Source organism: Cyprinus carpio, chromosome A17, assembly GCF_018340385.1.
Source record: "Cyprinus carpio isolate SPL01 chromosome A17, ASM1834038v1, whole genome shotgun sequence".
Taxonomy (NCBI): Eukaryota; Metazoa; Chordata; class Actinopteri; order Cypriniformes; family Cyprinidae; genus Cyprinus; species Cyprinus carpio.
Genome location: NC_056588.1, coordinates 22,348,274 through 22,372,879, shown reverse-complemented (window position 1 = coordinate 22,372,879; position 24,606 = coordinate 22,348,274). Strand labels below are relative to the sequence as shown.

General features: G+C 34.7%; 1 protein-coding gene across 1 annotated transcript in view; it reads left to right on the top strand.

The window, feature by feature from the left end:
• Positions 1-14,533: 14,533 nt before the first annotated feature.
• Positions 14,534-24,606, top strand: part of LOC109108277 (leucine-rich repeat and fibronectin type-III domain-containing protein 2-like) — a 77,031-nt gene continuing 66,958 nt past the window's right edge. Inside the window, exon 1 of the mRNA XM_019121461.2 lies at positions 14,534-14,667. The gene's annotated coding sequence lies outside the window, so the exon portion shown is untranslated. The remainder of the gene's footprint in view (positions 14,668-24,606) is intronic.

Genomic DNA, 24,606 nt, shown 5'->3' with positions numbered 1-24,606 from the left:
GACATTTCCTGAAAAGTTCTCTCTCAGTTTTGATTAGTTGATTGGAATTATACTCCAACCTAATTCTAATTGTAAGCCTAAAACTGACATTTCCTGAAAAGTTCTCTCTCAGTTTTGATTAGTTGATTGGAATGATGCTCCAGGATTAACAGGGATGGTGATCCAGGGACATGTTGTACTTGGTCAAATCACATTCACCGTGCAGACATACAGGCAATTTTCTCTCGAGTGTTAACGGAACTGCTTTGACCATTCCAATATGGTGGAAGGCTTACGTATAGTGGCACACACCGAGACAGCCAATAATAGGGCATCTACCTTTTCATATCTATGACAGCAGCCTTTAATGTCAGTCGTTAATAAACCTTTTGAGATCAGAGGAGTGAGGTTTACCTGCACAGCTTTTACCAGCTTGCCTCAGTTACACTTTTTAGCACAGTGTTTCTAGAATGAGTTAGCATCATTGTAGCATTTTTAGCACATTGTTAAATATATGTTTTAGCACAGTTCTAGCATCTTTCTAACCTGTGTTAACCTGTTGCTAGCATGTATTATCACATTGCTAGCATGTTTTAACACAACTAGCATGTTTTGAACTTGTTTTAACACATTGCATAATAGATAGATAGATAGATAGATAGATAGATAGATAGATAGATAGAAAGATAGATAGATTTAGTTTTTGCTTGCTTTACTGTTTGTTTCAGAGACCCATATACTGAATCTTAATCTTAACTTATTATAATATACCGTCTGCACAACTAGTATGCACAATATGAAGCATTAAGATCAATGTGCAAAGTTCTCTCCATGCCAGACCTTGTTCTCCACAATTTGTCGATTCTACATGAATTCCTGTTTGTTCCTTAATGAAAGGCATTGCAAATGGATGTGCAATGTGAATTTTAATGCCCTGTACTTGTGAGGGAAGCATGCTAAACCACACATAATGAGGCCTTATTGTTAACTCTGTATAGAAGGATCCTCTACATTACATGCATTTGTTAGGAGAGTGCAGTGAGGCATTGCAGATCGCTGTGATAATGCGAGAAACACTGCACATAACAAATCATTGTCTTCATGGGGGATTAACAGTTCTGAAAATATTTGCAATAACTTTTCTTATTATACTTGCCATTTTGGAATGAAAAAAGCAACAACAGCAAAATACAAAATTGTAAAAAAAAATCTATACAGTATATATAAAATGCAATGCAATTTTATAATGTAATCACATTGTAACTATTTATTTATTACAGAGTATCCTATGTAACATCTTGAGAATAACAGGTTAACAACATACTGTATTTCAGTAAGAACAAAGAAATTATTCAAGATCATTACCAGTACCAGGCTCTGTATTAAGCTAACATTAAGTATTTTTCTTTAGATAATGAGTATTTTTTTTTATTAATCTTTGTAAATGTCATTTAGGAACAATATGGTTGTTCATTGTTTATCAGTGTTACTTTACAGTGTTTTAATGCTAAAAGATAAAATATGTATTTATAGCCATATAAATTAAATATATAAAAACACCCAAATAACAAAACCTAAACAACAAAAATAAAAACTGTAATTTTAACATTTTCAATCTTATTTTTACATTTTTTTTCTGTTTTTTTTTTTTAAACTGCCACCAAAGTAACAGTACTTTTGACATCAATGTTTGACAGCAGTATACAGAGAACCCCCCAATGAATGCTTGAATTCTGTGCCAAATAATTTTGAGCACATCAATTGGAAACAGATTATGTGAAAAGTAACACCTACTGTAACTACACTGACCTGTTATCATTCTTGTTTTTGTTTCGCACTGCTTATGTCACGACTGTCTTGCTTCCTCTCACCTCTAAGCTTCGCCCAGAAGACAGAGAATTCTGATATTGTCTTTGTTTTGACAGTGTGTCACCTCTTGTAAGTGACTTTTTGTACATGTTCTGTCAACCCACTTTCTCGTCAGCCACTGGGTTATATTTTAATTTGCTGAAAATATCACATTGATGGCAAGGTTGAAAAGAACAGATAGCTTGTAAAAAAATAAAATAAAAAAGATTGCAACTTTTTGTCAATGCAGAGAAAGATTTGGTCAATTAGATTAATTTATGTATTTTTGAACATTATGCAGTTATTATTTATTTATTTATTTATTTATTTACTTATTTATTTATTTTGTATGGATACTGCTTTTGACACTGGAAAATCATTTTGTGACATTCAAACAATATATCACAGCAGGGAACCTGGATTTTGTGCCTGGTATGAATTTTGGCTTTAGAGTTTTGTAAACTGCTGATTTTTGCGATTCTTTTTACCAGACTATGGGCTTTCTCTGTAGGTGACACATTACAGTTAATTTAGTCATGAAATATTGCATTTTATGTCTCATAATTCGTTCAGTCTATGAAATTAGTCTCACTCGGTAGCCCATAGATCTGAGCACCATAACATACAGTACAAACAGACTTAATGCAACACAAACATGCGTGTGAAATGACATATGCGATACTTTCTCATAATTTTTCATGAAACATTAAAATGAAAATCATTTGAAAAGCCCTATTCAAATAGAATTACATATCAGGGCACATCTTTTAATGGTGGTGATGGCTATAATGTTTATCATATCAAACATGAGAATAAGTAGTTATTAGGATAAATTGATTTCAGGCTTAAACACATCAGTCCTATTGATATCAGTAAGTTTAAAATCCTTCATTCCACAAAGACAGATCATGTGTTGCAGCTTTTTAGATAATCACATAAATTAGCTGTAGGAAAACACAGTCTTGTCTTTCTCTCTTTTACAGAGTTAACAAATGTCATGGAGTAATAAATGGCTTGGATTTGAAATCCTTTATCTAGTTTAGTGAAAAAAAAAAAAAAAAAAACAATACTTGAGAAAAATATGGTAATGTTGAGGGAGAAGAAACAGAGAGAGAGAGAGAGAACTCTGACAGAATTTTCTGGCTTTTTGTGTTTTCACTGTTGTACGATGGGGGTACTATTACACATCTTGAATGAGTACAGAATATCAATAAAACAAAACAGGTGAAGGAGAAGCAGAAAGAATCGGTAGCATATGTAAGCAGATGAATATGTAAAAAAAAATGCGAACATCAAACATTAAACAGCATATAAATCAAATCTGCCTAACATCACCGAATGAAATATTGACACAGGAAGTGGTATAGGACTCTGAAAGCTTTGTGGGTGTTAATGGAAGCAATCAACTCTATGTATGTGTTGATCATTCATCGTTCTGAATCTGATCAGGACCTAGTCTTTGACAAAAAGGTTTTTTTTTTTTTTTTTTTTTTTTGTCAAAGAGTAAAAATCTCAGAGAAGCATTGGTAAATATTACTCTACCCTATTACTCTACCCTACCGTAATATTACACTATCACCCATATAAAACTTATCCCATTCAAATAGTGCTAAGAATATCAAAGATAAACAACTAATGGAATTCAACATAATTCTCAAAATCAAAGTGAAAATATTTCCAGGGCAATATTTTGGTGTATAGCTGGACACAGAGTGTTGTTTCCTTGTGAGAATGTGCTGATGTGAGGCTAACAGGGTCTAATTTGAGTGTGCATAGGTGACATATCAGTGTGTTGGTGCGTTCTCACCTGTGTGCAAAGTCTGCCATCTGCTCCTCGGCTGTCCAGAAGACTAGAAGCTGTCTGATTATAAGTAAAGCTCGTCTTGACTTGCTGCCAGTGAGGGATGAAGTGAACATCAAAGCTTAAGCCAGACTATGTCCAAGCAGGGCTTAGATCTGTCTCTTCATGCTTACCAATGCTCCAGGGTTCTTTGAATAATATGAAATGCAGAGACAAGGTTGGCCCATCATACAGGCAGCCACCTAGGGCCTTGACACGGCTGGGGGGCACTACATGATGGTCCATAATAAATGAGCAGATCATTACTTTCGACACAAAGATCTTCTTATAATAATATTTATACTGCTGGGGCCCATTTCATGATCTTATCTAGGGCTGCACAAAATACTTGTAGCAACTCCAACATATGATCTATTCGTAAAGATTATGGAGAAAATTATAGATTTAATGACTCTACATTTTTTTTTTTTTTTTTTTTTTTTATTGGACATTCAAAGCCATTGTATATTAGCTGACACACACTAATGACTATGTATCAGTCAAATTCTGTATTAATGCAGAGAGTTGCATGTCACCTGTACACAACCTGCAATCTGTGAACTACTGAATATTGCATAAATTGTTTATTCTTTTAAGAATTATTTACACATTTAAATATTTATTCAGATAGTCAGTCTTTTAATATTGCTGTTCATAATGTTTATTACAATGATTTTATCATGGCCAAAGGGGTTTCTGTCTTCGAGTCATACTTAAGAACACCCCAAAAGTAATTATCATGTAACTTCCACACCTCCCTGTGAGATCACATGAGAGTGTTTTAAATAAAACTGCAGACACTGCATTTGCCATTCTGTTTAGCTAATTCAAACATCCTGTTACATCTTGTTAAACTCACATCAATTATACATGTTTCTCATCACATATTTTATTTTGCAGATTTCATTATTTAAAATGCATAAGAACTATAGCAACGTGTTCTCACAACTATTAAGCATTTATGTGTATTCAAGCGTATTCACAGATTTTTATATAAATGTTCATGTATGACACAAACTATACAAGTAACCACTTTCACTCAGATACTATTGTTTCTAATATAGTATCAGGATGCTCCTGCATGTCCTAGGTTTGAAGCAGGGCCATCCCAAGAGGGGTGTGAACACGGGGTGTGAATGCAACAAAAGAATGCAACTTTCTCACACATCTAATGAACAAATAAACCTTGCAGTCTAATTTGTCATTATTTTGTTGTTAGTTAAAAGTGGCTTGACCTACTGCATAATACACTTCTAACAAGCAAAGTAATAGAGCATTGGGATAGAGCATTTTTTAGGAACAAATTTAACTAAAAACAATAATTCATATATGAGATGAACATAGGTCGACTCATAATACAAACTTGTTAAGTAAAAGTGATTTTCCTTTATCCAGCAATCCACAGAGTGACTTCAGAATTTTTTTTTTTCTAATTATTTTCCTTTTCTCACCCCCCGACTTGTGTCTACGAAAGCAGAGGTGCTCTCGCACAGCGCCCAACTTTTTTTTTTTTCTCTTCCTCACAGACGTGCACAAGTGGAGCGAGTCATTATTATATCATATTATATCACAACTATAATATGAGAAAAGGCTGTAAAACAGTCATAAATTGCAGACAACAGAGTGTGATATTTTATTTTTTTTTTTTAAGTGGTGCCTGTTTTTCCCACAGATCTACAACAAAGGAAACACTCACATCCGAAAATATGTGTCAGAAACAGATCAACAGAAAATCATATGTCATTCTAGGTCTTTATTCTAGGTTTAAGTGTTATAGGTAGCCAAACAGCCAAGTTTCAGCTTTTTTTCAGTAGCTTGTTGTCTTTCTTACATAAATATCCACAAATGATAACACAGATAAAGTTATTATTTAGAGAGGATTGGCACATGGCATCAACAGGAGACTGAAATAATTTAGTTAAATACTAGGTTCGTTATGTACTAGTACTATTATGTTCTTATGAAATGGTAAACTTGATGGTGGATTTGGTGTAGATTTACCCTATATGAGATAGATAGATAGATAGATAGATAGATAGATAGATAGATAGATAGATAGATAGATAGATAGATAGATAGAAACCTGCAGCACTTCTGAGAACAAAGAAAAACAGAATAAAATATATAAGTAAAAATAATACAATAAATAGGCCTACACAAAATATTTTTCGCTTAAATAATTAACAAATTATTTGTTTGTGAAATTTCATCCCTGCTAGATATTCCATGGTCAGCTGTATGTGGTATTATTGGAAAGTGGATTATTATTGGAAAGCATCAACTCAATGAAAGACCACATAAAAATAAATAAACAAATAAATAATAATAAAATAAAAAGTCACAGAGTGCTGAGGGACATGGTGAGTAAAAGTCACCAACCCTCTGGTGCTGGTGTCCCATAGCTGAAGAGTTCCAAACTTCCACGGGCATTAAAGGGATACTCCATCCCAAAATGAAAATTTTGTCATTAATCACTTACCCCCATGTCGTTCCAAATCTGTAAAAGCTCTGTTCATCTTCGGAACACAATTTAAGATATATTGGATGAAAACCTGGAGGCTTGAGACTGTCCCATAGACTGCCAAATAAATAACAGTGTCAAGGTAAATAAAAGGTATGAAAGTCGTCGTCAGAATACTCCATCTGCCATCATTGCATTGAGCCGGATCAACGCACACAAGGCTGCCGGCACGGACGGCATTCCTGTACGTGTGCTTAGAGCATGTGCAGAGCAGCTTACAGGGGTCTTCACGGACATTTTCAACCTGTCCCTCACCCAAGCAACTGTGCCAACATGTTTTAAGTCCACATCCATTGTGCCAGTACCGAAACACTCCTCCCCGATGTGCTTAAATGACTACCGCCCTATAGCACTCACACCCCATCATTATGAAGTGCTTCGAGCGATTGGTCCTAGCACACCTCAAAGACTGCCTCCCACCCACACTGGACCCAAAACAATTTGCCTACCGCAGAAACAGGAGCACAGAGGATGCAGTATGCACAGTGCTGCACTCTGCACTCACACACCTGGACAATAACAACACATATGTACGGATGTTGTTTGTTGACTTCAGTTCAGCATTTAACACCGTCATTCCCTCCAAGCTGACCACAAAACTTGGAGACCTGGACATTAACACCTCCCTCTGCAACTGGATCATGGACTTTCTGACCAGCAGACCTCAGCATGTTCGGTCAGGTCACACCCACTCCACCACCATCACACTTAACACCGGAGTACCACAGGGCTGTGTGCTGAGCCCATTCCTTTACTCCCCTTTACACCCACGACTACAAGCCTGTGCATGGATCCAACTCCATCATTAAGTTTGCAGATGACACCACAGTTATTGGCCTCATCAGTGACAATAATGAGACTGCCTACAGGGAGGAGGTACAGCACCTGGCCACATGGTGCGCTGACAATAACCTGCTCCTTAACACCAGTAAGACAAAGGAGCTCATTGTGGACTTCAGGAAGAAGAAAGGAAGCACGCATGACCCCATCCACATTAACGGGATGGTTGTTGAACGTGTCTCCAGCTTCAAGTTCCTGGGAACCACCATCACGGAGGACCTGTCCTGGACCACAAACACCTCCAGCCTGGTCAAGAAGGCTCACCAACGCCTCTTCAGAACACTGAAGAAGAACCAGCTGTCTTCAGCCATAGTGGTGAACTTTTACCGGTGTGCGATCGAGAGCATCCTGACCAGCTGCATCACAGTCTGGTATGGGAACTGCTCGGTGGCTGACCGCAAAGCACTGCAGAGGGTGGTGAAAACTGCCCAACGCATCACAGGGACATCACTTCCTGCTATTGAGGACATCCAGAGGAAACGCTGTCTACGTCGAGCTCTCAGCATTCTTAAGGACTCCTCTCACCCTGACCATGGACTGTTTAACCTCCTGCCCTCCGGGAGGCGCTTCAGGAGCCTCCGGACAAAGACCAGCAGATCCAGGAACAGCTTTTTCCCTACAGCTGTCTCCTTACTGAACTCTGCCCTCTGACACCCCCACACCATACACACAGACTCCTCCCCCACTTCATCACTACATCTGACTGATTTATTTATTATTTATTTATTTACAACAAGCAAAAAACAGCAAACTTGCTATTACTTGCACTACTGTCTGTTCATCCAGGAACACTGAATAACCCATTTGCACACTGAAATATTTTCTATGCACTTTACTTCCATTGCAATAGTGTAAATTGTTCATATGTTCATAGTTCTGCCTATAGTGTACATACACTTCACATATTTCATCTGTATAGTATGTTCATAGTACACCTATCTGTATATCATGCTGATAGTATTTAAAATCTGTAAATTTTGTCCATAATACTTATCTGTATAGTTATTGTACATATTGTAGACCTTGTATATTCTGTACTTACTGCTTATTGCACTTCTGGTTAGATGCTAACTGCATTTCGTTGCCTTGTACCTTACATGTGCAGTGACAATAAAGTTGAATCTAATCTAATCTAATCTAATCAGACGTGCAGTCTGGGTTATATGAAGCAATGGGAACACTTTTTGTAAGCTAAATACACGTAGAAACAGCGCATCCTTAAGGTGCGGATGACACAGAAGAGCCTCCAGGTTTTCATACAAAATATCTTAAATTGTGTTCCGAAAACTAACAGAGCTTTTACGGGTTCGGAATGACATGGTGGCAAGTGATTAATGACAACATTTAATTTTGGGATGGAGTATCCCTTTAATCTCGTCACAAAAACTGTGCGTAGGGAGCTTCATGGAATGACCGAGCAGCTGCATGCAAGCCTCACATCACCAAGTACAATGCCAAGTGTCGGGTGAAGTTTTGTAAAGCATGCAACCACTGGAGCAGTGGAAGTGCGTTCTGTGGAGTGACTAATTACACTTCTTTGTCTGGCAGTCTTATTAAGTCTGGGTTTGAAGTATGCCTGGAAAACATTACCTACCTGACTGCATTGTTCCAACTGTAAAGTTTGGAATAATTTGTGGAAGGTTCTTTTCTATTCCAGCTTGACTGTGCCCCAGTGCACAAAGCAAGGTCCATAAAGATAGGGTTGGATGTGTATTCATTGTTTCTATGAGAAATTAACTGTGCATGCCAACAGACCACAGAAACAAACAATAAAGAAAATCTTTTTGTTCAGTTTGATTTACTTAATGTAAGAATGAAGGATCATTGGTAGGTTATCTGAGCCCTTTGCGAACGGTCACGGCTAGACCAACTTAATACTTATTGATTTTACATGATCAGGTGAAGAGGTCACACAATAATGTAGTCAGGGGCAAGACAGGTTTGTGGAAAAAATCTTTCCGCCCGACTTTGAAGCAATGTCATTTTTTTTGTATTCATAGTTATTTGTTCTTAAAGTTGTACATATCAGAGTCTAATGTCAGCAGGGTAACACTTTAGTTCAGGGACCTATTCTCCCTTTTAACTAGTTACTCATTAACATGTACATTACTATCATACTGACTGTTTATTAATAATTATAAAGCACATATTAATGTCTTATTGTACATGACCATATTTTAGTTCCCTTAATCATACCCCAAACCTGAACTTAACAACTACCTTACTAACTATTAATAAGCAGCAGATTAGGAGTTTGAGACAAAATTCATACTTAGTAGTTAGTTAATAATGAGAACTGGTCCCCAAACTAAAGTGTGACCATAACCAGTGTAGGGAGCAAAGTTACATGATTATGTGTGGGGAACATCTGTGTTCATTCTGAAAGAAAATATAATTTGTGAATATATTTATATGTATATATATATATATATATATATATATATATATATATATATATATATATATATATATATATATATATATATATGTGTGTATATTTGTGAGTGCTGCAACAATGATTCTTTAGAAATCACACATTATGTTAAATAAAAGTGATGTTGTTAAACATTTAATTAATCTCATATTATCAACACAATAAAGTCAAAGTTATGAATTCAATATTCTATGGACATCTTAGGATTTTTAATACATTTCAACATCTTTAAATATATGCAGATAAGACAGATCCATTGGGGAATTGTTTGAATTATGTTTTGTCAGGGAATTCCTCATCCCTAAGATAACTTACAAATTGGGCCTTAACAGCTGCGTTGTGGGGTTTTTGATCGAAGAGTGAAAAAAAAAAAAAAAAAAACAGAAAAGAAACAAACAAGTAAAGTAAAGCAGCCAGTCTGCTTTATCCTGTGATATTTAAATGGTGCTTATTAAACATTCCCTGATGGGTGCACATTGTGGCAGATGTACAAGGTATGTTGCTGAAGCATTTAATGTAAGCAGAATTTCCCCCAGTGCATTTCACAACTGCCTTTTTATTGGAGTGATTAGGTTTCTGAATTAATTATTGTGATTAGTCATTTTCCAAAACAACACACAAGAGCTTAATTTCTAAGTCGTACCTATGCTTTTGTAGTTTGATTTGGCTCTGAGATAAAATTTCACAGTTGAGGTACAATTTCAATCAGTTTACAGATTATGCAGACAGGATTTAAGAAATGAAATCTGTTAGAACTAATCCAACAATATAACTAATCAGCTTACTCTTTGCCTCGCTGCATATGCAATATGGTTTTCAATGAAAAACATAATGAAAAAAAAAATCATTATCACAAAAATCATTTATAATCTCAAATATTAGCTTTTCTTAAAAAAAAAAAAGAAGCCTGTTATGAAGGTCATCACTGTGTGAAGCATCATATCATTAGCATCATCAAATTAGATCTCAGACCAGAAACTACTCCATCATGACTCATTAATATTTCAGACCCCCAATATAAGTGGGCTGTTTGAAAATTGTATTTTACAACTACGTAAAGATATGCCTCAGAAATCATAAATATTTATGCCAATTCTTTGCCTCAGTTATCTTAAATGATTCCCGGGTGTGGATGCTGTGTAGTATCACATCTCTGCGCAAAGCTTTGCCAGCAACATTACTAATTACTATAATTAATTATCTATGTTTGGCATCTGTGTATGTCACTTAATTAGCAAATGTGGTTCTATACACTCATATTTTAATGATCTGCTATGTGAAAAAAGGGTAAAATAGCTTTGTAATAAGGCTCCTTTGACCCTCTCAACCTTGAAAGACAACAACAACAACTTATTTTTTTATATTTTCAAAGAACATGCAAGATTGGTTCTTTTATAATCACAGTATTCAGCTTTCATCTGAAAGTTGTGAGGGTGATGACAGAATGTATTTTTGTGAGCGTCTACTTTCGTGTGATTGATGAAATGTTCTGTCTTATATTGATAACTTCTTGGCCTGTCAGTGCTGTGATGAGGGTTTCATTCCTTCACTTATCGCTTGTTCTTGACTTCAGAGAGATGTGTGATGGAGAAACAATGAAGGGAAGACACTGTTTTTATGAACTATCACTATAATTGCTGGATCTGCACGAGAGAGCGGGAGTTGAGGTTGAAGTTCACTGCACTACTGTATGTTTAATTGGCCATTAATAATGTCATATTGAAGCTGCACTGTACATAGAATTGGTTTTATCCAACCTTTTTCTTGTCTAATGCATACTGTACATCCATGGTTACTGGACTTTTTTTTTTTTTTTTTTTTTTTTAATGGAATAAATTTTAAATGGCTAAAAAAAAAAAAAAAAAAAAGTTTTCTCACTTACACATTTTACCAATTAATATTTGCTAGATATTTCCTAAACAATAAAACATTTTAGACATATTTTAGATGTGCCATCAAGGCAAAATTTTGCTGGCAAAACAAGGCAATTATGCTCAGAGCTAGTTCTGGTGACATTGTCACTGTGGCTTACTTTGTTTCCAAATGTAGCAACTGGTGCACTGTAATAGATGTAATACACAGATAAACTAATATTTGGATTGGATTACAAAGTCATGCATAAAAAGAATTGTAAAAATAAACTTTCAGATTGGCAAAAAAAAAAAAAAAAAAAATTGAGATTTTCCTATGGGGTTTTATAATGGGGTTTTTCAATGGGAGTTTTCAATCTATGAGTGAAACAAAGCCTGTGGTAAACATAACATGATGTTCTGTAACTTTATATTTTGACAAACTAAAGTACACCAACGTAAACCAAAGTAGTCTTTGGGGTTCTAATGCCATTCTATTGCCATCAGGCCATTAAAACCCATATTGTTTAACCAATATTATTTATGATAAATAAAACATCATTTATTATAATAACTAAAACCTAATTTAGCAGTTTGCGGACTAAACTTTTAGATAAAAATAAAACTGAAGATTAAAAAAAAACTGAAATAAAACTATTAGGTTTATTTCAGAATTATGCGTTAACACTGTACAATAAGGTCTCATTTGTCAACATATAGCATTACCTAAAACTAACATTGAGAAAGCTGGTTGGCTGGTCTTAGCTGGTCCTAACACCATCAAAAACCAAACATGGCATTGTCCGGTAAGGTAAAAAGCAAGGGAAAAAGAAAAGGCAAGAAAGCAAAAAATAAACAAAGACAAACCTAACATAACCCATAAAAAGAAAAGGCAAGAAAGCAAAAAATAAACAAAGACAAACCTAACATAACCCATACATTAGAAATGTGATGGTAAGTTTTACATTTGTAAGCACCACTCACATTTTCTTCAGATAATATATTGATTAGTATAGTGATAAAATTGATAACATAGTTTGAGGTTAATCCTCTCAGAGCAACACAGTGTAATTGTGGTTGACTTTCATACCAGTGATAGATTGCACACAGTCTTATAGCATAAATCATATTGGCCTGCAGGTGTGTCCTTGATACTGCATCATATTTTTATGACATATTTTAGTGTTGCCTCGTGATGTTTCATATGATAAAATCATTACATCAATATGAAAACTTCCTTTTGTTTAATGCTTATAATCTCAGCAACATTTTATATGACTCAGATGTACCCAAGTGCAATTATGAGCAGTGTTTAAAGAGAACAGGAAAACAACTTATCAATTTCTTGGCTTATCGTGGCTGCAGCATTTGATCAGTACATCGACCCATCATGGCTAATACCAAAATATAATGTGTTGAGTTACAGTACGTCAGTGAAAGACATAACATCGAAGAGACTGCAGCTTCAGATAGGCCTATATGACAGTCAAAATGACACTGATAGCAGCAGCATTATCATAAAAGTGTGAATCTCTTGATGGATCATAGTGTTGAATCCCTGAAGACAAAGACTGTGGCAGAATACTGATGTTTCTTGAACTAACATGGGCAAATAAGAGTAGTCTGATAAATGTTCCATTTTTATACTCCATATTGGCCATTAAATCTAGCTATATCTAGCTAGAATTTACTAAATCATGATCTTGCACTTACAAAAAAAGGAGGTGGTACAATAGTACCGAGGACAAAATAAAATATTCCAAAGCACTGAATGATTGGCCTAATTAAAATAACCATGACACTGAGTGATTACCTTATTTATATACCTATGTATTTACATACAACTCGAAAGAAAACGTGGTACTCTCAAGTCAAGACAAGTCATGTCACATTTATAAACACTTAAAATTCATCAACTATGAAACAACTTCAATTTCAGCAGAAAAGCAGCTATATAGTAGACAATAGTGTCATTATTCTGTTCAGTGTTGTTAAAATTCAACTCTATAATTGTCAAATGCAAAATTTATCAATTTATTAATTAAATTGAGCAACTGCATAAGCAGCTCTTAAGAAGATAATAGTTTCATGAGTGTCAAGTGTGAGCTCAAGACAGTTTAGTGTTGATTCAGTTTAGTTCAATAAAGGTGTCAATGATCAGTTCCATGAAAAAAAATAAAAAAAAAAAAAAAAAAAAAATATATATATATAATATAATATAATAAACAAATACATAATTATATATATATATATATATATATATATATACCGTGGGTCTGGCAGCTCACATCTCTGGCGGCTTGGGAGTCCCTCTATGCACCCTTCCTGGACCCACAAAGACACCAACGTGCATGCACGGGGAAGAGACCGGTCTCTCGAGAAGAGGCGCGCTCGGCATTTAAACAGCAGGGGTGATGAGGCTCCATTTACGTCAGGTGTGCCTCATCACACGCCACCAGCCCTGGATATTTCAGCGCCCCTCTTCTCACACACACACATATACATGCATACATATACATATACATATACATAAACACACACACACATATACATACATATACACATATATATATACATATATATACATCTATATTTTAAAACGCCACTTTGTTGGTGAACTCAAACAACACACACAATCACACCATAGAAGGTAAATTCAAACAGAATGAGCGCTTGTAACACATAATATCAACGAGACCAGACAACAATGAACTGAAAGAAAACTTAAAAACACAAGCAGACTAGTCTAATTAAATAACACACACCTGAACAGAATGACACAATTAACTCAATGAACGGAAGTGGTGCAAAAGTCCGAATGATATGGTGAAGAAAAACAAAACAAAAAAAACATGGCATTATACTTTTTTAACCATAGTTATATTCCATTTCTGCACAATGAGGTAGATCCATAATTCAGACATTAATTAAATAAAATGGATCTTACTTGATAATGGTTGCCATAAAGCTTATGTTATTAACAGTGTTTTCAAGTGTTTCCTGGCAGTGGTGCAAATGACTGGAATAGCATAGAGTCCAATAACATCCACCACAGAATACACCAAAGAATACCTTAATCAATTGCAAAATCACATTCTGTAAAAAAAAATTAAAAACCTAAAATTTAAAAAAAAAATTAAATTATTTTTTTTAAATGTAACATACTTCAAGCTACCAAAGCACATGTTCAGATAAATGTATGTTCTTTGTCTTGCAGGTGAATGAGTGACCCAATGAGGTGGAATACTACTTTAGCGGAGTGCTGGAAGAGAAGTCACCTTGCCCCAGTTCTCCGAGAGCACAGGGAGAGAGACAGACATCTCTGATTGTTTGTTGCCAGTAGGGAGACAGAAAGGTCAGTAAACAAACTAGACTGCATTTCTTCTTCTGCAGTGTGTCATTCTGCCTGATGTTCAACTCATGTCAGCACAGGAAGAGATGTTTGGATCCCTGCTTGAAATATCAGCAAGTGATGGTTGTCAGTGTAAACACTGCCATTCTAAATGCCAGGCGCGAAATTCAGATTAAGATTTGGATTTCAGCTTCTTTGAGCAGGTCTGGAAACTACTTTTACTTGTTGAAAAATTATGATTTGACTAATGACCACATGTACTTTATTTATTTATTTATAATTTTTTTGCCTGAATATTGTTTAAGAGGCTGCAATTAAAGGATTAGTTCACTTCCAGACTACCGCAATGTGCATCCACAAATTAAAGAATAACGTAATCACATTGGAAAGGTCAGGTTGCAATCTATGTACTCCGGTTTAAAAAGGTAGGTAGGGTGAAAAACTCCATCTCATTTTCTCCTCCAACTTCAAAATCGTCCGACATCGCTGTTGTTTTTTTTTTTCTTTGCACGTTTGCTTTGTAAACACTGGGTCGGTTCTTCCGCCTACATCACGCATAACCTTTCCAACATGACAACATAATGCTTGAAATCGAGCTAGTGCAAGATGAGCATTTGTGGTTAAAAAGTATATACATTTTTATGTTTTTAAGAAAAATATAGATTGTTTTGCTAGATATGACCCCGATTCCTGGGCTGGGATCGTGTAGAGCCCTTTGAAGCTGCATTGAAACAATATATGGAGAAAAATTCTGGAATGTTTTCTTCAAAAACCTTAATTTCTTTGCGACTAAAGAAAGAAAGGCATGAATGTTTTGGATGACATGGGGGTGAGTAAATTATCAGAACATTTTTATTCTGGAAGTGAACTACAAACTCCACCTGGCATTGCTTTGAGTTAGTTCAGTTGATATGCGATTAAGATGTTTACATCCATTGTAAAAGATTTGCCCTATTTACACTCGTTTTACTCATTCTTATCATTAGCATTGGGTATTGCATTAACACAATATATTAAAGTTGCCTCAGTCTACAAAGTCTGAGTCCACTGTCTTATAATTTGGGGGTCAACTGAAAGAGATTTGGGTTTTGTTCTTTCACCCTTGATAAGTAGCTCCTTCTTTTGGGCAAAACATGATGCAGAAACTGCATTGCTTGCAAGTTTATAAATAATAAAATTTATAATAATAAAAAATAGGATTTATCTTATGACATCCACATTCCACAATCCACATTTCAATACGGCTGGCAACAAATACGTTTTTTAAAACCAAAATTGAAACATACCTTCCCATTTAATACATAAAGGGATTGATATGGTGGTGTATTGTTCAGATTATATTCTTTGTTGTTTAACAGTTATTTCTTGCAAATTCGAGATATTTATTTTGATTTTATTAGGTATTGCTTTCCTGGAAACTCCAGCGAAGGGTTAATAAAACATTTTACAATTGCAGTGGTTATGGCAACTAGGTTCTTGTAGTATAAAGATGACTCACAACAGGAAGCAGTGGGCTTTAATTGCCTCCCAACAGATTGCTGTCTCATAGAGAAAGCGGGTTAATTGTGTGGGCTGGGAAAGCCATTTCATGACCTTTATCAAGCATTACCAAACACAACATTTCTGAAGCTTTAATGTTTACAGGTTTGTCTCCTATTGCGCATGAAATGAACTGGCTAGCTTCCAAAATAAAAAGGCCAGTCTTTCAAGACATTATTAATATACATACTGTAGTGTCAGACAGGACATTTAAAAACAACCCTGGCTCATTGTAAACAACACTTTCAAAGTAAAGTGCCCGGTGCATGTACATAATGTATACTGATAAGGAATTTTGTTCAGCATCAATTACAAATCTTTATTATATGGTGCGCACGATCGGTTGTAACCAAAACAGATGAATGCAAATCTGGCAACATTTTTATTACCTTTATTGACGAATTATTGCAGCAGTTTGGAAAAAATTGCCCAGTGAGTGATGCTGAGAAAAATAAATAAATAAAAAAATAAATAAATAAATAAATAAATAAATAAATAAACCCTTTCAAAAAGATAGTATACCACCTACAGTAAATCCTAGCCTAAACCTATTTGATGAAGAAACCATACCCATTTTGGCTTGGTTCTATAAGTCTTTGAGCTCTTTTAATGTGACTAGTTCCTGAAAATGCGAGTGCATGCTATACCCGGTGAGCTTACAACATAAGAAAAGAAATGGAGCTGGTTGTGATGTGATGTCACAACAAAATATTTGTTGAAAACAATGTGCTATGGTAAAACCATTTTGCCACAGTATTGTGCAAGGAACCGCGCAAAAATCAGTAATGTGTGAAAACGCTGTTTGTGTGTTACTGCCTCTAGCCTTCAACTGATAAGGAATTAAATCCATAATAAACTACAAAACACTAATATACCACAACATACTAATATCAGTACATAATGTATACTGATAAGGAATTTTGTTCAGCATCAATTACAAATCTTTATTATACTGCTACAGACTCAGATCTCAGATTCTGTGACTTGCATGCACAATTATGCACCAATTTTATTTAATAACCCAACAGCGTATAAAATAATGAAAACACCTAAAATTGTCAGATAAAAATCATAGATGTTTAACCCTATTGAAACACTTAGATTTTGATCATTTTGTCCATCAAAATGCCAAAACCTCAAAGAAATTGGACAGTTTAAAAAGGTTTTTTTTTTTTTTTTTTTTTTTTTTTTTTATCGGTTTTGTTCATGTTAATATGCAACTAACAAGAACACTCTAATGATTGCTTAACATTCTAAAAATACTCTTAGCACTATAGTAACAATTCATGTTGTGGTGGCTGTTTTTTGCAACACTTATCAACTATTTTGATAATGTAATATTATTAACAATGTAGTAAAATTAACAGTATTATACCTTGCCAAGTACTTTTTCAATTCCCTCTGACATGTTAAAATATGACTCTAAAGTACACTGAAACGATGGCTGATTGTCAGCCGTCAGCTTAGCCAAAGCCCCTCAGGAGACTGGCTGTTTCCAGACTGTATAAATGTTTAACACTTCAGGTAAACCATTAGCTGGTGACCTGCCAGTAAACTGCCTACATGCCACATGCTGTCTGCTAACAGTCAGCCAGTATGTCAGTGTACTCCGAGGGTGGATGTCTGTCCACCACCTGACCACTGTCTCTGCTGCAACTCAGCCATCTGGCACTGCTCTCTCTCTTGAGATGGGATTAAGTGCACTCGCCTGCCACACAAATAACAACAGTTCCACTGCAAACTCCAAGAAATGAGAGTGAAAAACTGCTTAGTTAGAGTGCTAAGAGTGACGTTTGTGTGTGTATTTGTGTGTGTGTGTGTGTGTGAGAGAGAGAGAGAGAGAGAGAGAGAGAGAGAGAGAGAGAGTTTTCACACATACAGTACTTTTCAGTACCAAACTCCCTTGAGTGTCATTGGTTTTGCCATTTCTATCCTTTGCCTCGTGTGAGTTTTGCATGTTGTTTTTGTATCAGCATGTTTTAGTAAGTTAAATATTTGTATTCATATGTTTAGTTACAGAGATTGTATTACACCTTATTGCAACTGATTTTAAATTATATAAATATACATATACAAATACAAATTACTATCCTAAATAATTATCCAAAAACCTGAAAAAAAAAACAAAAAAAGTAAATGAAATGTAATGCTTGTTAAAAAAAAAAATAGTCAACACTTCTTAAAAAAAATAAACAACACTAATATAATAAAAAAAAAAATAGTCAACACTTCTTGAATTCAAATATGCTTAAAAACATTGAAGATGATTAAGATTGTAAGATTGCTTTTTCATTTCATTTAATATAAGCTATAATTTTACATTGTTTCCTCTTTTTTGTTCTTTTTTTTCTCTCTCTTCGTGTTAGATGCAATTCATAATCCTTAAATTATGAATGAAATTATGAAGTCATTTAACATGATTTTTGTTCTCATACATAAATAAATATGACTGATAATGTAATTAATCAGGTTATGCTGATTAAGGATAAAAATAGGGTAAATTTCACTCATTTAGTATTCCAAGCTTGAATTCATCTTCTGACTTGAAAGCCTCTTCCAAGATCTGTTTAACTAGTTTAATCTTAACTTGAACTCTCATTTGGATAGCAGAAAAATTGCCCATGGTGTCATGTAAAATCATGGTGTAATAACAAGAAGGAAAACATTCTCTAAAAAAAAAAAAAAAAAAAAAGAAAGAAAGAAAAAAGCCAAGGCAAAATAAGTTTCTTATCTGAGAATGCATGAAGTGGAACAATGTGCTTAGTCATTAGTCTTCATATTTTTTTTTTATTTTATTTTTTTTTATTGAAAGTGTGCAGCACTTTATTTATTTATTGTGTGTGTGTGTGTGTGTGTGTGTGTGTGTGTTCTCTTAGAGCTTGAAAAGAATGCCAACAAAAAAGATAAGATTATATAAAAAAAACTTTATATCTTTTTATTCTAAACGGATTTGTCTTTGAAATAAAGCAAAAACTACAATAGCCGAATCATATCATAAATTACATTACATTGCATTAAATTATCATTGCCAGAGTAACAGGAAAAATAACTGAAGGGATAAAGTATATTTGCTTAATAGGTTATGATGTCTTGGAACTGACAATGAATGTTGGAGGACAAACAAACAAACAATAAAGAAAGAAAGAAAGAAAGAAAGAAAGAAAGAAAGAAAGAAAGAAAGTTAATTAACACATTTGTGTCTGTACAATTTCTGAAACAATAATGTACAGTGAGTGAATGTAAATGCTAGTACAGTATAATGGCATTATTTTTTTCACATTTTAAAGGACCTTTAAATCAAACTGACAAGGATATACACACAGATATAACAAAGCTGCAGAATCTATGAAGCTCCACAGATATACAAGGAAAAGCTATCTGGTATTCCAGTAATTGAGTCTAGAGCCATCTTTACAAGGGCACAGAATCTGAAGCGGCATATCATAAAAATAAATAAAAAATAAATAAAAAATAAAAATAAAATAAATAAATAAATAAAACATTACTTTTTAACTTGACACAGAGGTGCCATAAATGTGTTCCCTTTGAATCAGAATCACAGGAATAAGATATAACACACTGAATTATGATGACAGAAAGCAAAATATAAGAAGCACACAAAGCTTATTAGAGTACTGAAGTGAATGACAGAAGTATTGCAAGTGTATAATGTTCCAAATCAGTCATTTATGAGGAAGCTTACAAGGTTTTCAAACAGAGTTTAATTTTCATAAAAAGGTGGCATTTGATGTGGTATTTCATTTATGCATAACCAACAGCTTGTCACAGTCACCTCAGTACAAGTTTAGTATTTTAGTACAGCAAAAATTGGCATATGTATACACAGAATTTAGAGCTCTTACAGAGCCACTTTAACTTCACTGTTTAAAGATGCATCTAAGTTACTATTATGCACAGTTTCCAAACCACTAAATTGCCTTTAAGTGTTATGAATGAGAGTATGAATGTGTGTCTGTCTGTATGTTAGCACTGTGATGGATTTGCCATCCGTCCAGAGTGTTTCCTTGCCTTCGGCCGAAGATACTGGAATAGGCTCCAGCATCCCCATGATGTTACAAGCAGATTGTAGAATAGACGGATGAATATAATAACCTACATTATGCCCATTTGAAATGAGAAAGGAACTTTGGTAACACTTTCTATGAAGCCTGTTTGTATAACACATTAAAAGGGAATTCTTAAGGCATTATAATGAATGCATTAAAAAAAGAAAAAAAATAGTTTAATCTCATAAATAATCATAAAAACAATTATAATACATTATAAAACTTATTTGTGGTTATAACTTTTAATGAGTATGATTATTTATAACACGCAATGAACACAATTTTAAATCCACTTAATTTATAATGGATAAGTCTTATATTGACAGTATTTATTTAAGAGCTGCACAGTACAGTACTGATATTATATTAAATATGGTTAAAAGCAAATGTGCCATTTTACACATTCATCTGTTCAAATACCTGATCTTATGGCTGTTTAAGAAAAAAAAAAATGTTATTTATAAGTGGTCTTTGTAAAGTAACAAGTTAACAATGGCAAGTAATGGCACTTATAATACATTGTAACTATGGTAAATATACTGTCAGGGATCTGCAAGAAATGGGACCCAAATGCAAGGACATGGGTATTTTATTAACAAGACGTAGACTAGAACAGCAGGGGGAATGAGAAGTGAAACAGTCCAAACAGAGGGGCAGGGCAGACGATACAATACGGGCAGGTGGGATGACCACTGAGACAGTCCGAGATAGCCATGGACTCAAACACTGAGGAGGCAGCTCCAGAAGAAGACCAGGCAGGAACACAGGGAACCCATAGCTTGAAGTGAAACTCAAATGTCGCACCAGTCTATCCGCCAGGTAGGTACTCACAGAACCAGAGACTACACACGTGAGAAGGAGAGCTGCTTCCAGGCAATGGGGGTCAGTGGGCAGGGGATTTAGGTATGGCAAGACAGGACAAAACACGAAAACAAGACGAGACTCAAGACAACACAACAAGACAGACAAAATGCAAAAAGAGACAATGTCCAAAGAGACAAAATGTGTTCATTGTGTGTTATAAATCATCATACTCTTATAAGCTATAACCACAAATAAGTAAATATTATAATGCATTAAAATGTTATGATTAATCATGAGAAGATACAATATATTAAGGTAATAAGGTTTTTTAATTTTTTTTTTTTTTTATATAATACATTATGCATTCATTATAAGTATACCACAGAAAGTGTTAATTTGCCATAGCAAATTATTGAGGCACACGTCTCATAATAATTGCATGGTATTTTATTATTTTACATTTCTGCTTGTGATTGCGCAAATCTTTCTATTATGTCCAGGAAGCCTACATAATAATTGCATGGTAGTTTCAGAAAGAAAAAGAAAAAAAGACACAAAAGGACAGCTCCATTGAGGCACACGTCTCATAATAATTGCATGGTAGTTTCAGAAAGAAAAAGAAAAAAAGACACAAAAGGACAGCTCCTTTTGAAACTCAGTTTTTTGTTTGTTTGTTGTTTTTTTTTGCCCATGATGTCATACGGTTTGTGCTGGACCTTTTCAGTAGGGATTTTTTTTTTTTTTGTGCTTTTCTGAGAGATAAGTTGCCTTGGCAACTTCAGTGGTTAACTAAGTAAAATTGCTACTAGCAACTGAAACATGTATTTTAGTTGTCAGTGTGAAAAAAAAAAAAAAAAAAAAAAAAAAAAAAATACATTGTTATTTTGGGTTTCATTGAATGTCCTGCCTCTGATTGGGAGTTTAGAGTTTTGCTAGTAAGAGTTTGGAATTTTGAGGCCCTCACCCATCTAAAAAGGCTCCTTTCTATGTAGTTTTAGATGTAATAAAAACTATCATGAATAATTATTTACAAATAATGTGATTAATAGTAGTCAAGAGTAGTTAAGTTTACATTCACCCCATAATGCAATTAATACAGCCTTGAGATTAAGTTGCAAAGCGAATACTGTGAATGTCATTATATAATCATGTTGATACTTAAATATCCATAATCACAGTATAGTATGTGGCGTACTGGGTTTATCCACTTAGAGACATATTTACACCTCAGTTTCATTGCATCCTCTCTAAACAAACAAACAAAAAAATGTCTGCATGTTTTGCTGCTGCAGATGAATGACTTGTGAGGCTCAAAGCTTTAAAACATGGCTGGACAGATGAAGCCTTCAAAGACTTCATTTTTTAGATGTCAAATGCTTTACTAATAGTCGGAAACACAGCAATAGAGACATTTTAGTTGTGTTTCTAACAAAAACAAGCTGACAAACATGTCTGTGTATAAAGGAAGGGCATAACAGCTGCCTATTTTAAGCCTCAAAAAAAAAAAAAAAAAAAAATTACAACCAGACACTGTAATCTTACCACACTTTCTGCAAATGAACAAGATCACTGCCATCTTTGCAATTAGTTGATCATCTCTGGTCCTACTGAATATGTATCGTACTGAGGACTGCATTTTGCCTTTGAGGCAATTAAAAACCTATTTTGAATAGAAAATTTTGTTTTGGGTGAAGTAAATAGCAATGAAATGGTAGTAAACATGAATAAGTCATAGTCACACTATTCATGTACACAAACTATACATGTAACCAATGTAATCAGACAGTGGCTTGAAGCATCTGAATCACTTACAACAAAATCAGTCTCTTACATCCACATTAAATGTGGGTCATGATTGTGTTGATGGAATGGATGACCCTGATTTATTATGTGTTAATATTCTAATTTTCATCCATCCATCCATCCATCCATCCATCCATCTTATTTGGATGAAGCATCCCAGCATCTTGTGCCACAGGCAGGAAAACACTCTGGATGGATTGCCAGACCATCACAGAGCTTACACAGACTCACATGTTTGTAGGGGGAAACTAGAGCACATACAAACCTACACCAACACAGAGAGAACAAACTCCACAAAGAAAGGCCTCCTGGCTTAACCAGGACTTGAGCCGTGGGACTTCTTGCTATGAAGCGAAAGCACTACTCACTAAGCCACAATGATCCAATTTGTCTTACTGTAATTGCTGATTCCTTGCCATGTTAGATGACCACTGTGAATTGTATTTATGCTTGTTACAATAGATCCACACATCCCCACTGGAAAGTTTCTTATAAAATGCTCCGCTGAGGCCTTGCATGTTGTTGTTCCTGTCCGTCAGTAAAGGTCGAGGGTTATCTAACCCCAGGCTGTTAGTTTTGCCACTTCAAACATGTTTATCTTGGATAGTAGTGCTCTTCCTGGAGTGGAGAGCAGTCAGGATAAAAACTGAAAGCATGCTTGTCTGAATAAGCAGAGAAAGTGCAGATGAGAAAGCGAGCTAGAGAACGAATCACACTCAACTTGGCAACAAATTAAATCATGGAATTCAAACAGAACATCTGCTCAAAAAAGATGATAGGAGCAAACAAATTAAAACAAAATCAAATCTCCTTCTTACACAAACAAAAGAGAAAAAGTGGGTTGATGAATCATTTGGTAGAAAAAAAAAATAGTGAGCCAAAGGTGGAGGAAGAAAACTGGTTGCGTTAAACATTATGTGGCAGAATGTTCTAATTTTTATGTCAAGGCCTTTGCCTGATAGTCTAAAAAGGTGGTATAATTAGAAACAAGGGTGGCAGGCAGTTGAGTCTACTGCCTCAGAGCACTGTTCCTTTCATTTCAATTAGGTTCCCTGGTGTCAAACTGCTGGCTCCAACATCTACAAAAGAATATCAGAGGAACATTTGCATGCTTATCTGTTGTCTAAATGTCTGAAAAGACATTTGCACACTGGAGGTCTTTCTCTCAGCCCACAGTCATTGCATCTGCAAATACAAGATGTTCTTTAGTGTCTTGCCAGCTATGGTGTAGTAGGAGGTCACAGTCATAACAAGAAATGGCTCACTGTGGAATCTTCCCCATCTCATCACCTATCAGTGCAGCACACCATCCACAGAGTGATTTTGTAAAAAAAAAAAAAGACTCATAATTCAGTGTTTGCCAAATACATTTAAAAAAAAAAAAAAAAAAAAAAAAAAAAAATTATATCCTCTGTTAGCTAGGCATCAAACAAACAAGGTGAATACCAGCACTACTACAACTTCCCATGTATGTTACTGCAAATCTGGAATGCTTACATTGATCGATTTTGTCTTTTGGGGTTGGTGGTTTTTGACTGTTTAAATGCATACAAGGGCAATGCAGCATTATTAGAAGTCTTAAAGCAAAATATAAGTAATTTTTAAGCTTACCTTTGCAAATTTTAACAGATACATTATAGTTTAGATAAGTAATTAATGTAATTTGTTTGGCGCTTGCTTATTTAACAATTTAGAGCAGATTTTATTTTATTTTATTTTATTTTATTTT